Below are 15,658 nucleotides of genomic sequence, written 5' to 3' on the forward strand. Positions count from 1 at the left end.
TTGAGAGTTCTCGTGTCTTCATCATGTCATGTCCTGGTCATCAAAGGGCTGGCGGGGATTCAGACTCTGTGTAATCTGATTTTAGGAGGACTGTAGACGAAGAGACTTTCCTGCTGTTTCCGGTGTAAACAATCAGAAACAGCGACCGAGGGAAGGATGACGTGTGTGTGCAGATGTGTGTTAATGTAAAGAGGAAGAATAAATGAGGTGAAGCTGTTATTCACAAAGGAAATAATCATTCAAATGATCAACGTCTTGACCTTTGCAGTCACATGCTGCGGATTTAACAACAGTGTGGTGTCAAATTAAAGGGGAAATTTAATATTGTACATGTCAGAATCAATTCAGTAGTCCATTCAGGGGTGGCCACTTAGCTTGTGTTAAGTTAGCTAACCAGCTAGCTCCGGCCCAAAGCTCCTGTGCTAGTGAGGTAAACACCAACACTACCAGAGCTCCCAGTCCGGACCGCTAGCTGCAGGGATGACTGAGCTAACTCGCTAACAGCAGTTAGTGGTCACGCTGCCCCTACTTGTTATGAGGATTCGACAGGTGGCCACTTCTTACACATTTCAAACATTTGGGTACCAAATATAATACATAGTTTACAAATGCTTGATATTTCAGGTATAAGCCATTTATAAGAACAACTTTGGGGTTGCCAGGTTGAGAAAAATCTCTGACTGGTTGGAGCACTTACCTGTACCAAACTCCCATTTATTAAGGATGATTAAAACCCTTTTTTAACGACTTACTGACATTTACTGAAAGGGGCAATATGTACGGATTTTAGTTGAAAACATTGAGAATTAAACAAAAATCATCAACAAAATGTGAATAAACAGTAGTTTTGATATTTTGATCTCTTATGCATTGTGTTGCGGAGATATCTACTGAAGTTAGCATGCTAACCAGATCCAAAGCTCCTGTGCAAGCGGTGTAAACACAAACACTCCCCTGATCCCAGATCCTCTACAGTACTACAAACTGCTATCTGCACAGCTAACTGAGCTAACTAGCTATGGCAGCAACTGTTAGCAGCAGTTAGCAGGTACTCTGGGTGACATGCTGCCCCCTATAAATATGAATCTGACAGGTGGTTGCATACGCGCCTTTAAGACCTGGTGGCTCAAGAGTATTTGTTAGTGAATTAGCAACAGTAGCTGCATTATTACCAAATACAAAGGAAAAAATGTGCCAAAGGGGTTTTTCACAACCTGATGACACAACAGTTCTTATTTGGGGATCATAACTGATCTGTAAAGCACTCGTCCCTCGTTCCCTTAATTTCTGATCCGTTTTGCATTGAGATCCTGGAGAACAAACAAGTTCTCATTACAGCTAATTCTACATGCTTCTTGTAGACACACTCCTCATGCAGCCTGGCAGAGGACAAAACTTTCATCAGACGTCCTTCAGTAACATTTGAACACTGCTTTTAAAATAATCTTTTAAATGTGATGCATCATATACCTGCATTAGCATGTGCACCAATCTATCGTGTCCTTCCCAAAAGAGTGCAAAAGAGAGAAAATAACACAAAGTTGCTTTTAAGCCTCTTTGAATTACGGTGGTTAAGCTTCCATTTGAAGTCTGTCTCACAGCTGCAGTTGCCAGTTAGAGGTCTAAGATGAGCTGACCTCCTGTCTGCATGAAACACACACCTTTTTTCTCGAGTGATTTCCATTTAACGACGCTGATGAACCCAGCGAGCACCGGAGTTTAATCTAATTCCTGGAGCTTAGATTCACCACTGTATTTCTCCAAACGTCCTGCGCAGGTTAGCAGCAGCCGCCGCACGATCAAAACAAGATATGGAAGTTTAGCGAAGTGAAGGGCACACTTGATTTAATTAGGAGGGAGATTTTTCCCGCTGCTGACTCATAATCGCCTTGTTTTTCCTCTGCTGTGCCTTCCCATTACTTTCTAACGTACAGTAATGAAAGTCTGTGCTGATTGCAGCCACACTGGTGGATCCTCTCCTCATTTTAACACATTAACATAGTTTGCAACAACTAGATGAGCTCTTGATGAAAGCGATTTGATTAGAAAACGGTGGATGGTTATGAGATGAAGGCTAGGACACCTTAGCTAATTCAACTCTGAAGTGTTTTATATGACAGTCACTGATTGCACCTCTCTAAAAAAGGCCCTTTAACACCGACGCCAACTGTTATTATTCACATTAAAAGCTTGAAAAGGATTTTGGTTAAAACAGAAATCTAGTACGGCATTTTATTAACATCTTGGAAGCTGTGATGATTTTCAGGAATCTTTTTAAAAAAATTTTTTATCAATATTACTTCGACTTACATCAGATTGATGACATGTGGGCTGTGAGGCAGCTGTGTGAAAGGACAGACCTTCAACCAGAGGAGCCACATTCAATCCCCTGTTGGAAAGCAAAGCCCTGAATCCAAATACGCTGTGACGTCCCTGCGGACGGGGGTGAAAGTGAGATCATTTCACATTAATACCCCTGGGTGAGTTTCAGTGCCGATAAAATCAACCTTAAACATAAATCAACCGGGGAGTGACGAAACCATCAGCCTGTTCCTGTCAATTAAAATGAATTTGCTGATGAGGTTTTATTGCAGCCACTTAAATCAATAATTTAGTTATCAAAGTGGGGATTCATATTAAAACGACTGCTCACACAGAGATAAATGATCGTCTTGAGGATCCTGATTTTGAATGCATGAAAGATGAACCGAGAGTTTCTTCAGTTTTTATCTGCAGGATTTCTGGAATACATTAAAAGATGAGCGTGATGGTCTCCTCCTGGTATTTTAAAGGACGACTCTGCTGATGTTCTATATTTATATATACTGTATGTTACTGGCAACAATCTGCATTAGTCTGTCTCACTACAGCACTCAGCCCAGCGCTTCTTTCTGTCACAATAGCTCCAGCTAGCTGTAGCAATGTTAGCTTTTGCTTTTTCATTGTAACAATGTCAAGATTTAAAGAAGAGAGCTAAGCCGTACTCGCACACCGCTACGCTCTACCACCAAGTTCACCCAAAAATAAAGGCATTATCTTCTCACCCTCATGCTGATGGAAAGTCGGGAAGCTTCACCCTTTGTTTCATAATTATGGCCCAATACAGCTTGTCTGGTGTAAGTGTCGCAGCTACAGTGAAGACTTCAGCTTGAGAAAGGGCGTAAATCATTTTTCACATCTGTACAGTATGGGATCTCAGAGCTTCTGGAGACAAGCTGTCTGGAGCCATTTGTTTTTTTCAGTTGTTTTTTTTTTTTTGTCCCTGTCTACTTCAGTTGTTAGGGGGAATGCTGCAGCACTGCATCGCTGTGAAGAAATGTTTTGTGGACTATGAAACTGCACCTGACTTTCCATCAGCATGGGGGTGAGTAGATAAAGACAGAAATTCATTTTTGGGTTACCCAGACAAGCTGTATCTGTGAATGTGAATGTCTGAGTCGAAACGTTAACCGGACCTTCGCCTGCGAGCTCCTTTCCACAAAATCCTGTGATGTCTTATTGAGCCCATGTTTGAATAAAGCAGGTCAATATCCAGACAATTCACAGCGTGAGGGGGGTATGCAGATGATGTTGACGTAGCATGGAGTGAAGCTGCTTTCCTGCTTGCCTGTTTATTGCTTTCTCCTTTTCTGTTGATACTGTGAATACGTCCAATAAATGGAGTATTGATATCTATGCAAAAGCAGTCACCCACCTCCTCCTGCACACCCCGGGCCGTACCCTCTGCGTAAACAAAATGTAATATTTCTAGTAGGTGAGAACGTCTGACTCGGACAATCTCCTTTTGTGGGCTACATGTGTGAAACGGCATGTCCGGACAGCTGACCAAACATCGGATCGTCGATTTTTGGAGGTTACAGGAATGGCTGCACATCGCTCCCCTAACTGATGTTGGAGAGGGACCATGCAGCCAGCCATCAAGCAGTCATGATGAAGTATGTTGGCCCCTTCAGTCTTTTTTTTTTTACAAAAGGTCCAGAAATGTAGTCTGGTTTCTTGAGCAGGAGTAAAAAGAGGATTATTTTCAGCAGTGGATTAACACACATTTGGTGCTCTAGTGAGAAAGACAGTGTGTTGGACTGACTCAAAATGAACTACAGTGCCCATGTTCACTGAAATGAAGGAGCAAGTCACACAGTGCAACAGATTGGCTCACAGTTTTATGGCTCAGAGGAAGCTGCTATAATGTATCAGGCTTTAGCTACACAGATAATACTTCAATCTTCCTTGACTTCTGGCCTTTCAGTGGTTTTGTTGACAATAACAAACATAAAGAACATTTCCAGACTCGTCCTCAGAGGAGGTTGAGTTCCTTATGCATAAATCCATTTAATGATCGAAATATCTTTTTGTCTTTGTTGGCAGGAGCCGACATATTTGCACACTTCCCCGGGACTGAATTTATGTTTCACCATTACTTTTCTATGAATCGCACATCCAGAGACTGAAAACGCCCTCAGGGCCACAAACATGGAAACAGCAAGGTCAGTATTCACTCCGGCGTTGGTAATATAAAGCTCATCTCAGCACTAGTGTCTCCAATTACGACAGACCACTGGGCTCGCTGCTCTTCCTTAATAGCTTCCTCCATATCTGACACTCTTCATTTCACGTAATGAGAGTCTTCAAGATGTGAATAAAGGTATGCATATGATTTGGTACAAGGGCTGAAAATGAGATATGCCTCGGGGCTCACTTCAAACAAGGCAAAAATTACAGCTCAAGAGAAACCGCGTGGCTTTAAACCAGACATCTGTTCTTCGTCCCTCATTGGGGCTGAAAGGAAGCAGCCTGGGCTCCGGTGCCAAGGAGCCTCTCGCCCAAATCTTTGCCAACTTATTTGTCACTGTGGCCTCATTGACCAGAGAAACAGCCAGCCACTCTGCCTAATGGTACGGTCATCTGTCGGTTCATCTCACGACTCGCAGCTGAAACCTTCTGACACGCAACATCACAGAGAAGTGGAGGAGGACGAGTGAAACCGAATCCCCGACTGGGTTCACTCCTCGCTGTTAACGCCGTAAAGTCACCTAAAGTTTATTGCCTGTCCATTTGCGAGCCGCCCAAAGAGGAGCTTTACTCTCCCAGGAAAGCCTCACAGAGAGCTCTTTAACTGCCTGACCTTCCTGTGTTTTTATAGAGCCGGGGAGCAATTTAACATGTTTGAGTTTCTCTGCTGCAACGAGATGCAAGAAAGTGATACGAGGCAGGAAATCAGCATCGGCTATCAGACGGGGGAGAAGGTTGCCATGCCTGCCATGCAGAGGCTCATATCTGCCTGGAACATCTCGACCTCGTTCGTCAGCGCTCAGTCCGGCTGGAAGCCTGTCCAGCTAGAGTTTATCATAAAACTGACCTTACAGTGCATTATGCAATTACCTTGAAGTCTAAGGGCCCGTAATAGAGATATTTAAGTACACAATGACGCTGAGGCTGGGAGAGACATCTGACTGCAGCGACAATAAGACAGGGTCAGAGAAAAGACTCCGGGATAAAGAAACTGTCATTCAGCCACAGCTCCAGTTTATCTTTTAATTAACAGCTCATACACCGAGACAAACACACTATCAATAATGCAACAGCAACATGCTATAATATTAATGTCAGATGAAATGAGGTAATTAGATGGGGAAACTATTTTAAGCATACGTCCGCCGCGGCAAGCGACGCAGAGCCCAATTATTCTGTAAAAAAAAGAAAAAGAAAGAGATCCCGCTAAAGTAGCGGAGCCATGAGAAGAGGAGAGCAGCTGATCCCATGTGTGACTGTGGCCAAACGGGAGGGGGCCGAGGGCCAACAATTTGTTTGTCAGGACGAACAAATGGTGACAAACGATGGCAAATTGGAGTGAAGGCCCCCTGCTGAGCTATGGTCTGCACGGTGGGGTACCAACAGAGCAGAGGTGCTAGCTTGGGAGAATAAAGACACACACACACACACACACACACACACACACACGTATAAAGTTATCGAAATGTAATAAAGTTGAAGGCGTGGCGTGCATACAGAAACACCCTCGCACACAATGATAGTAGGATGGCAGAGAAAGGAGCCATTGGAGGACCGGAGAAGACACACACAAAGAGCTCCCTGACTATCTAATCCAATGTTTCACATGAGAGAGTTGAGCCTCTGCTGAGGAATAAAACAGCACTCGGACTAATCCTATGAATCTATATGATCGGGACAGATGGAAAGTAAGTTCTCTGCGACTCTGCCCCTGGGAAAATAAAATAAGAAATCCTCCACCTCTCACCCCGACCCCTGAAGGATTGTTTGCCGTGTACGTTCCTGCAATGCGCGGATATGTCGACGCCTTACATGTCTTCACGTCGCATCGAGGGATGTCTGTTTCGCTACATTTTTGCTTTTGCTGAGCCGACAGCCCATTAGCCAGTAATTAGCCGCTTAATTATTATTTTAAAAATGCAAAATGATCATGATGAAATGATGAAAATAGACCATATTCACATGGCGGCCATTTTCCTCTGATATCACTGTCAGGATAGGAAGCTTGAATATTGAACACTGTGTTCAAGGTTGCAGTTTGTAAAAAATGTGACAAATGCTGATGATTTCACAGCTCCAGACAATGGTTAGTAAGAATCCACAGGGACATCATGCTATATTTTAAGGTAAAACAACATATTTGATGACTCGTTAGCTGACGTTAGCATTCAGCCACCTCCCTAGCTAATAGAGTTGTTTGATTACATTAAGTGTGTTTCACTCCCAGGCTTAAATAAAAGATGTGTGTTGATATTTAAGAATTCATTTACACACTATCAAAAGGTAATGGCAGGTAGGAAGTGGTTGAATGCTAATGTTAGCATTCACACATTGTAATTAACATGGACTTTCTGGAGGAAATGTTCCCACACCTCACACTGCTCAGCCAAGCTAGCAGACAGTGTGTCTGTTTGCAAACTGACCTCGACCGACATGAGTAACGGGTCAAAAATATCGATTGACATTGGTTTCCAAGTTGCAACTTCAGGTTTCTCTAAGCATAAAACCCAGTTGTTTAGGTTAAGATAAGATCAGGCCACAAACATGGCTGGCAATGTGCCAGTTTCTTGTTAAAAGCATCCAGTGTTTTCTGTCTTACAAATGTTGAAAGGCAGTCTGTGAACGTGACATGACATGTATTGTAGAAATGTCAACATGGTGCGCGTACAAATTTAAGCGCAAGAAATGCAAAAGGCCAACATTTTATCCAGGTGACTGGGCTGCTCTCCACGTGCCCCTGATTCCAGGCCTCATCCTGAGGGGTGAAGGGACGTGGAGCTCCTCTGAGCAGCGCTGCACAAGTGTGAGCCACAACACGGTCATAAATAGATTCCAGAGGCTAGCTCCAGCCATGTACAAAAAGGTGTATTTCATTTAATTGGCTGGATAAGACAAAGATTTTTAATTTCCCCTGAGATCTGGCTCGCCAACTTTTGTTTTTACACCGCGGAGAAGAAGAGCTGCACTCAGAGCAGTGCCAAGAATTTACAATGTTCTCTTTTCCACGGGCGATGCTGCGTTTTTCTCTCTCCTCAGAGAGCTCCACAGATATTGGATTAATTATGCAGATGTTTAAATATCAACCCCGATAAAAAGACTCTTACTAGTCTGTGAACCTGAGTGCGTCTGTGCTCCGTCTCATGGCATATGCTCCGGCACAGAGGACACACACTTACAGCTTTTCCTCCTCTCTCTCGGCTTCCCCTTCCCTTCCTCCCTCCTCCACACAGACAGGCCATTGTGTGCGGGCACAGATGAGATTTGCATGCATGTTAGACTGGATTACGCATGCAGGCTCTGGGAACCTGGACCCCTGTGGTCTCCCTTCACTGTTTGGGCCCGAATACCGGCAAGCTCTCTTTTCAATCTACAACTTCAAACAAATCTCACAGCTTAATTGGCTCAGGAACAGACAAAATCAGAGGTTAAATTCCTTGATTTTTCGGGGGAGAGTGGGAGACAAAGTTTGGAGTTTCTTAGCAGCTGCCTGCCAGATTTTGTCTCAAAATCAATCCCTCATCGAATTTTACACCCATCAGCGGTAAGATTCATAACTTGGGGGGGATAAGAGTGTGCAAAAAGGGTTAATCCCTCTGACTGATATGTATGATGAGAAGCCTAATCCCTGATCTGAAGATGCTGTGTCTGAGAGGGTGGAGATTGCAGATAAGAGCAGCCAAATCTCCTTAAAAATAGCCGAGGACACAGCATCAATCTGCCAGGAGATGTAACAAACATTTGATGAATTGATTTTAATTTCATAATGCTCCGTCTGTATGTCAATACTCTCCTTGATCGTGTTTGTGTGTGCGAGCGCTGTTTGGTCAAGCCTCTCCATCATCCATCAGTGTATTTATAGTGCGTTTGCTGACAATGTAACAGCACTAAAGTGCCTGCAAACAGACAATGACAAAAAAAAAATCATCTCAAAGCACTTGTGTGTCATTACATTTATTCATATGAGCATTAAAGTAAATTGTCAAATGCTGTCTTCTCTAAGCGGCTAAGCCCCGCGGAGCCTCTCTGCTCAGCAGGATTATAAATGAGATAGGATTTAATATTGATCCTCGGCTGACCTCCTATGAAGTTCTCATCATTTTATGATATTCTCCACACACACCGCTAATGAGATCAATGTGCTCCCACATGTCGGCGCGTAGATAAACCTTGACCTTAACTCCGTCAGACAACAAGCATGGCCGCGCTGTTTTTTAACAGCCGTGGAAAGATGAATGAAAGATAAGCACTGGTTGTTTATTCGATGTGTTCGCCACAATCGTCTGAGTCGTATACAACAGTGAGCAGGACGAGTCTCTTATCATTTCTTCATGCTGCAGGTCAGACAGGCCTGCGCCTACCCATGAAAACACGGTGCCAGTTTGAACACCATTACATTTTGGCTCCATAGCACATTGAGCTTTGCTGAGTAACGCCACCTTCAAAGGCCCAGACCGTGAAATATTGGATAATTTTACCTCACACTGGAACGAAACTGGTTGATGAGCAAATTTACTGTCAGCTCTGAGGCTCTCTGCTGCTGCTGCTGCTGCTGCTGCTGCTGCGGGAGAAAAAAAACTCTATCTGCCTTCGCAAAGCAACACCAGGTTCGTAAGCGAGCCACATACCTAAATGAGCCTGATAATTATCTGAATATATTTCCATTGCTATTACAATGGGCTCCAATCAATGAGCGTAGCTGCCTTAAACTCAGAGCTCGCGTATGTCCCAGAGGCATTAATTTCACTGAGGCTCACATATGAGTATGGGGGTGGATGGTTGGTGTGGGTGGAGGCAATTGATTCAATGTATCTGAGGCGATGCCAGCCGCGCAGAATGCAAACACACAGTGATGGGAGCTATAAGAAATGCAGAGGGGGCTACCTGAGTGACTCTCCACATATACATACCCCCGAGCGCCAACGTCACATGTAATAAATCAAACGCTTCGCCTTCCCGCCGGCTAGTCCTGCTGTTGAATCTAAAGCTGCTTATGAGGAAAGGGGACATGAGGAATTGTATTCGTTGATAGCGAGCTACACTGTTGCCTCTCTTCTCTTTTCCCACAGTCCTGTCAGCTCATTAGCCGCCCGTCTCGATAACGCTATAAGGTGTAGATACAAACTCTCAGTATTATGCCTGGGCACACACATAATACTGCAAATTAGATGGAGAAAAAACTTTCACATAATTGGGAGCAAATTTCCCTCCCTCTCTTTGTGTGTGTGTGTGTGTGTGTGTGTATGTGTGTGTGTTCCTCTGAACCTCTCCTCCACACACAGTATTGGACCTGAGCCACACCCTGGCAATGACATCTAGAAGTCAGGTTCTTAAGTCAGCAACAATAACGGAGAAACAGTAAATCTCTGACCAGGCTGGCAGGAGACCAGCCGCTGACGTCTTATTTTAAAGGATTTTTTAATGAATAGCCTCCACCGAGGAAACAGAATTACTTCCTGGATAAATATATATTCCTGTAAAATTAAATCTCTTAATAAATGATTTGTAGGGAGAAATCTCTCTGCAGAAAATATGGATGGCAGCGGCGAGGAGGGAAGAAAAAAAAAGTGAATCATGGAATGAGTATTGCTGGCCTGATTTCATCCCCCTTCCTATTTTTCACCAGACGATAACTCATCTATCATCTCCGAGCCATTAACGACCATCCTCAGTCCAGTTAATACCATCAGGAAGAGGAGAGCCACTCTCTGGCCCGCTGCTGCTGCTGCTATCATAATTGTTATACTTTGGCTCCAGTCAAATGCTGTTTTCCTCTTTGTGGCCAATTACCTTTATCTTTGTTGGATGACACTGTCGATTTGCCTTCAAAGCTGCTCGATGTAAACAGGCCTGGGTAAATTTCCCTTTGATATAAAGTAGATATATTTTATTAAACCTCTGCTGCATGAATAATGTTTTTTAGGGCGAGAAAAAATATCTCACCCTATTTAAAGCTGCAAATAGCAGCTCTATAGGTCACTCTGCCGTTCTGTCGTTGGACCACAAACATTTCCCCTCTTTGGTGGTTTTTTATTAGGCAATGAGGTCAAATGTGTGTATTTGAAGGTGTGCGTTTGTGGCTAAAGGGGATGTGGCAATGGGAGGGGCCTGTCACAGAAAGGCACAAAACATTAAAAAAGATTCAAATAACATCACCAATCTTTGTAGAAGGACCGACCAAAATGTCCTCACTTTGCAAAAATGTCCTCATTTTGTTGGTTAAAAACATGTTCTGGTCCTCTCTATGCAGGATTTTCAAGTACACACACACACACACACGACAGTTGTGTGCATTTGAATGCTTAAGCGCATGGACACTTGTGCGTACCTGGTCACAGCTATTTCTAATTTGCACTTGTTTTTAAAGATTCAGGTCTTGTGATGATGCATCAATCAAAGAACGCATCACTAACACCACGTCCCCAGATATTGTGTCATATACTGTACTTTAAAACATAAGAAAATTCATGAGGAGCACGCCAAACCAACTGAGCCACCAGGCCCAAATTTATACAAAAAGAATATATATGATGAACCTCTGGTCTCACATTACCTCAGGAGGTACGTGTTACGTGTACGTGTTATTCTCTGCTGGTCGTTACCTCCACTCTGTTCCACCTTACACTTTGCAAAAAGCAAATTTGTACAATCACAAAGGTCAAATATTGCTCATTCTTGGTTTGAGAATAAGAAGCAAACATGTCTAGTGTCTGTGTTCTGGTTCGAGCCTGGTGACCTATGAAACTGACTCTTCTAAGTCGGGTTCTTTCAGTTCTTCGACCATAAGATGGTTCTGTGTCCATTATTGCCGACAAATCAAGTATTAGAAAATAGAAATAACACTGAGCAGGTTCTTCATTTTATATAATAATACATCACCATCATTGAGCATGTATTGTCCTAACAAGAAGCCTAACAGCAATAATGCACAAAGTTGCCACTGGGGCAAGCCTTTACCCGAACAACTGGAAGATCAGGATTTAGAAACATAGATCAATATAAAAAAAATGATACTTAAATGACCAATTATGCTTGATATAAGATTCATGCACATACGATCTTTCTCCATTATGTAACCTTGTGCCCTCTAGGGTGCACTGCATGCTAAGATAAGTAGTATTAGTCATAGTATTTTTTGCTATAACATATCATTATGAGGTAAATGTTAATTACACTATATTGGCTATAGAATACCTTGGTTTAGATTTGTTCCCTATACAGTAAACCTCACTTTCACTTTGTAACCCGGCACAAAGTCTGCTGGGAAATCAAAGGCTTACAGACAATCCAGTCTGGCTTTCACTATTTCAATCTGCTTTCACATCTCCATTTTAGACTAAATGAATGAATAAACTCACAGTTTGTTCTGTGTTGTTGGTAGTTGCTACTTCGGAGAAAAAGTAAAGTGATCCATTTGTCTTTGCGACAAAGGCACCAACAATCATACCACCGTTTCCACCTAAATCTTCACCAGGGTTCAGAGCTTTGTCATGCATCATGTCCTACTGAATGATGGTGGTGCCCTTCCATATTTCTTATGCCCCTGCCCCTCAGACAGCCTGCGTCCACCACTGCATGTGAGGGTGCTGGGGACGAACAAAAGACTTTGTGTTGTACCTCAAGCAGTCAAGGAGCAGACTCGGATATAATAGTCTGTTATATCCCTGGCTGTTGTGAGGTACGACACAAAGTCTTTTTGTTGTTCAGTTTGACACAAAAACACAAAAAGGCACTGAACACTGAATGATGGCAGCAGCTCCGGAGATATTTTTACACTCCACCGAGGAGCTAAAATAACTGCACGTAGCTGAGTTCCTCCCCGTCTACATGGCAGGAAAGCAGTTAGTGTGTAAAAAGCAGACGGAGCCATTTATAGACACATAGTAGTACAACGTGCAGACACTTCCACTAAAGCCTTACTACACCTTCATCTGTTCCACCAGCAGCTCCACCAGAGCACTCCGGGTTTCCGCTCTCCAATTACATAATATTATTTTATCTTTGGCTTTCTACTGTCCCCCTCACACAACTCCATCTCCATAGCGACAAACTCTGTGCCAAATGCTTCACAGAAATAATTGCTGGCTCCTGCATCAAATGGCTGTTCGGTGTATCTTTAAAATTTCATAAGTTGTGTGTCTGTGCCTACCTTGGGTATATTTAACATAAAAGCCCAAGGCCTCTGACTTTTCCATCCCTGTCCTTGGGGGGTTGTGTGCCGCCTCTATAGGCCGTTACAGGAGCTGAGTCAGAAGATGGTTGACTGCACAGATCCAGATACTCTTGTGTGTGGAAGCATCACAATGAGGAGCAGAAGTGGTTTGTCTCATTTTATGGAACCACGAAAACCTTTTCACATTTCTTTGATTATATAATGATGCAATTTATTTAAAGGCCCTAAAATCATATTTTCTCAATCAGCTTTTTACTAAAAAGTGATGAGTCCTGCATGAAGACACTATTTTCCTACCAAAGTTTGAGCGGTTTTGTTTATTTCACAGAAGAAATGTCTGTATTTTTTTGTTTCTATTTGCTCTTCTCACTGGTTTGAAGTGGGCAGCGTGTGTTTAGAAATTGGTGATGTCACTTTGTTTAGTTTTTAACTGTTAAAGAAACACAGTGCACACTATGATTGTTTTGGAGAAGAGTTATAATCAGAGAGACAGAACTTCACTGACTGAATAAACAAACTGACCTTAAAGGACAACACAATTTCATACTGTCTTACTTTGTTTATATGTGGCGGACCCTGCCACATTTCTAGCTTCAAACAGTGTTCTGAGGACCTTATCCTCTGAGAACAGCTTGTTTATTCAGTTATGGGAAAAATAAAGATTTCTGCCTTTGTGTCGTTTTGTAAATATTAAAATTCTGACTTTGAATTTCTTCTCCAAAACTACACAGTGCCTCTTTAAACCCTGTTTACATAACAGCTAAATATAATGCAATGTTGGTCTCTTCCTATTTACTCATGAATATTTAATGTTTGTCGTGTAAGTCACCATCTATGTAATCACGCCTCTGGTTTGAGTTCATCTAGGAACCGCTGCTACATCATCTTTCTCCCTCATTTTCTGTTAGCTGCCTACTGTACTGTATACCTAAAAAGGCAATTATACAAGTGTCAACCTTTGAAATATAAAAATACATCATCATTCGGATATGTTTTCAGGTTTGCCGGAGCACATATGTGACCTGAGTTAGACTGTGTTTACTGCTCATTTCATTTTTTTTCATAAAATCATTAAAATATTGATCTACATGCAAAAAACAATCGGCATTCATTCCCAAATGAAACGACTCTGTAGTCACAGAGGTTTATCAGCTCCAGCTCAAACGTGAGACACAGCCGGACACACTTATTTTCGCCCCTTGTGCTGCTATGCTATGATACAGATTGAAGTTAAAGGGTAAGTTCACCCAAAAATGAAAATTCTGTCATTACCTACTCTCATGCTGATTGAAAGTCAGTTGAAGTTTCAGTTGTGTAGGAGAACACTCCAATACTGTTTTGTTGTGAAGATTCAGAAATGTCTTGCGGACTATAAAACTTCACCCGACCTTTCATCGGCATCACAGTGAGTAGATAATGACTGACTTTTCCATTTTTCCATTTTCCAAGGAGGTGTAAATAGTTTGCCATCCAGAACATTGTTCAGTTAGCTTTGAGTTTGAAGGAGAGGTAAAAGATATACAAACCCAATGAACACACTGTGCGTGTGCACCTCTCAACATGGATGAGAAGGAAATGAGATGTCTAATTCAAAATGTAACTGACTTTTACAAACAAGTTTGTTTCAGTGTTTCCTCTGTATTTAGTTTGTAGCAGTGGCAGGTCATTTTTTCTATTTCTTCAACATTTACCCGGCTGGTCTTAGTTCTGGTTCTCGTGCTATAAATGGTTTGCAGCACTAATATGGTTCATTTTGGTTAATTGATCTCAATTGTTGGTGGGGTTTCTTTTTTTTGTTTCATTTTGTTTTGTTAACTAGATTATAATGTTTGATTTCGAACAGTATCTAGCTGTGGTGGGGATGTTTTTACGGTGTGAGTCAATCTCTCCTGTGTTTACTGCTTGTCTCCACACTGAGTCTCATGGTGGCACATGATCTGCTGCTTTCTACTGTTGACTGTTTATGCAGCACATTTGTGACGTCGAACGTGACACACCAGACACAAAAATAGAAAACTTGTCCGCTGTAGACTGGTCATAATTCAAAACAAGTAAGGCTTTAGCAGCAACGTACTGAAAAGAGAGAAGGTGAGGAGGTTATGTTTTCACCTGTGTCCGTTTGTTTGTTTGTTGGTTTGTCGGCAGAATTACACAAAAAGTAATGAACAGATTTCCACGAAACTTGGATGGAGGATGGACCTCGGCCCAGAATAGACCCCATTAACTTAAAGTGTGGATCTGGATAAACGGACACATAATAAAAAGGTGTATTTAAGGGGCTGGTATCTATGAGTGAGTTCAATTTGATGCAGATCCTAGATCTGTTGAGCTTGAATTATGGTGGGTTAAAATTTAGAGTGATACAAAGCGATGGACTTCGATATCGGATTAGGCTTGATTGAATTAAAGGGAGCTGTTGGGCCTTGGCAGAGGTATGCGCTCTACTTAGTGCCAATCTAGTTGTTTCTGAGTTTGATTTTTCAGACTGTGCTATTTCTTCTTCAAAAAGCTACATGTTCTTGCTTAAAAAGAATAATCACTGTCAGACTACAAAAACATTGCTTTTTAAACAGCCCAGGCTTTGATTGATGCTGTTTTATCCATGAATATTTCCTTTTAAAGAGGAGAAATAATGATTTAAATACAAGTTTGGGGGCCTTTAGAAATGGATGAGGATATTTAGGTTGTTGTAAAGATGCTTCTTGAAGAAGACAAGACAGCAGGAATCATGCTGCAAAAGTGAGCTTGTTTTCAAAGAGAGTAAATTCAGGCTTGACCTGATTCTATGCACCCTGTTATCTCCCTTAAAATGTCAAGGACCTGAATACGCTGATCAGGGCATGAAAGTACTTATATATATTATGTCCTTGAGTCCCAGAGATTAGAATTTCCATTTTAGGCGAAAAGCCTCATGGAAAGCCAAAAATCACATGCTGAGTGTAGAAAACTGGAAAGGTTACCGAGCTTTATCTGCAATTA

The 15,658-nt window shown here is 42.2% G+C and overlaps 1 protein-coding gene across 1 annotated transcript in view; it reads right to left on the bottom strand.

The window, feature by feature from the left end:
* LOC311266970 (phosphatidylinositol 4,5-bisphosphate 3-kinase catalytic subunit alpha isoform) overlaps positions 1 to 15,658 on the bottom strand; it is a 149,107-nt gene that overhangs the window by 99,221 nt on the left and 34,228 nt on the right. The gene's annotated exons all lie outside the window — the stretch shown is intronic.

This window comes from Pagrus pagrus (genome assembly GCF_965226575.1).
Source record: "Pagrus pagrus genome assembly, chromosome: 12".
Taxonomy (NCBI): domain Eukaryota; kingdom Metazoa; phylum Chordata; class Actinopteri; order Spariformes; family Sparidae; genus Pagrus; species Pagrus pagrus.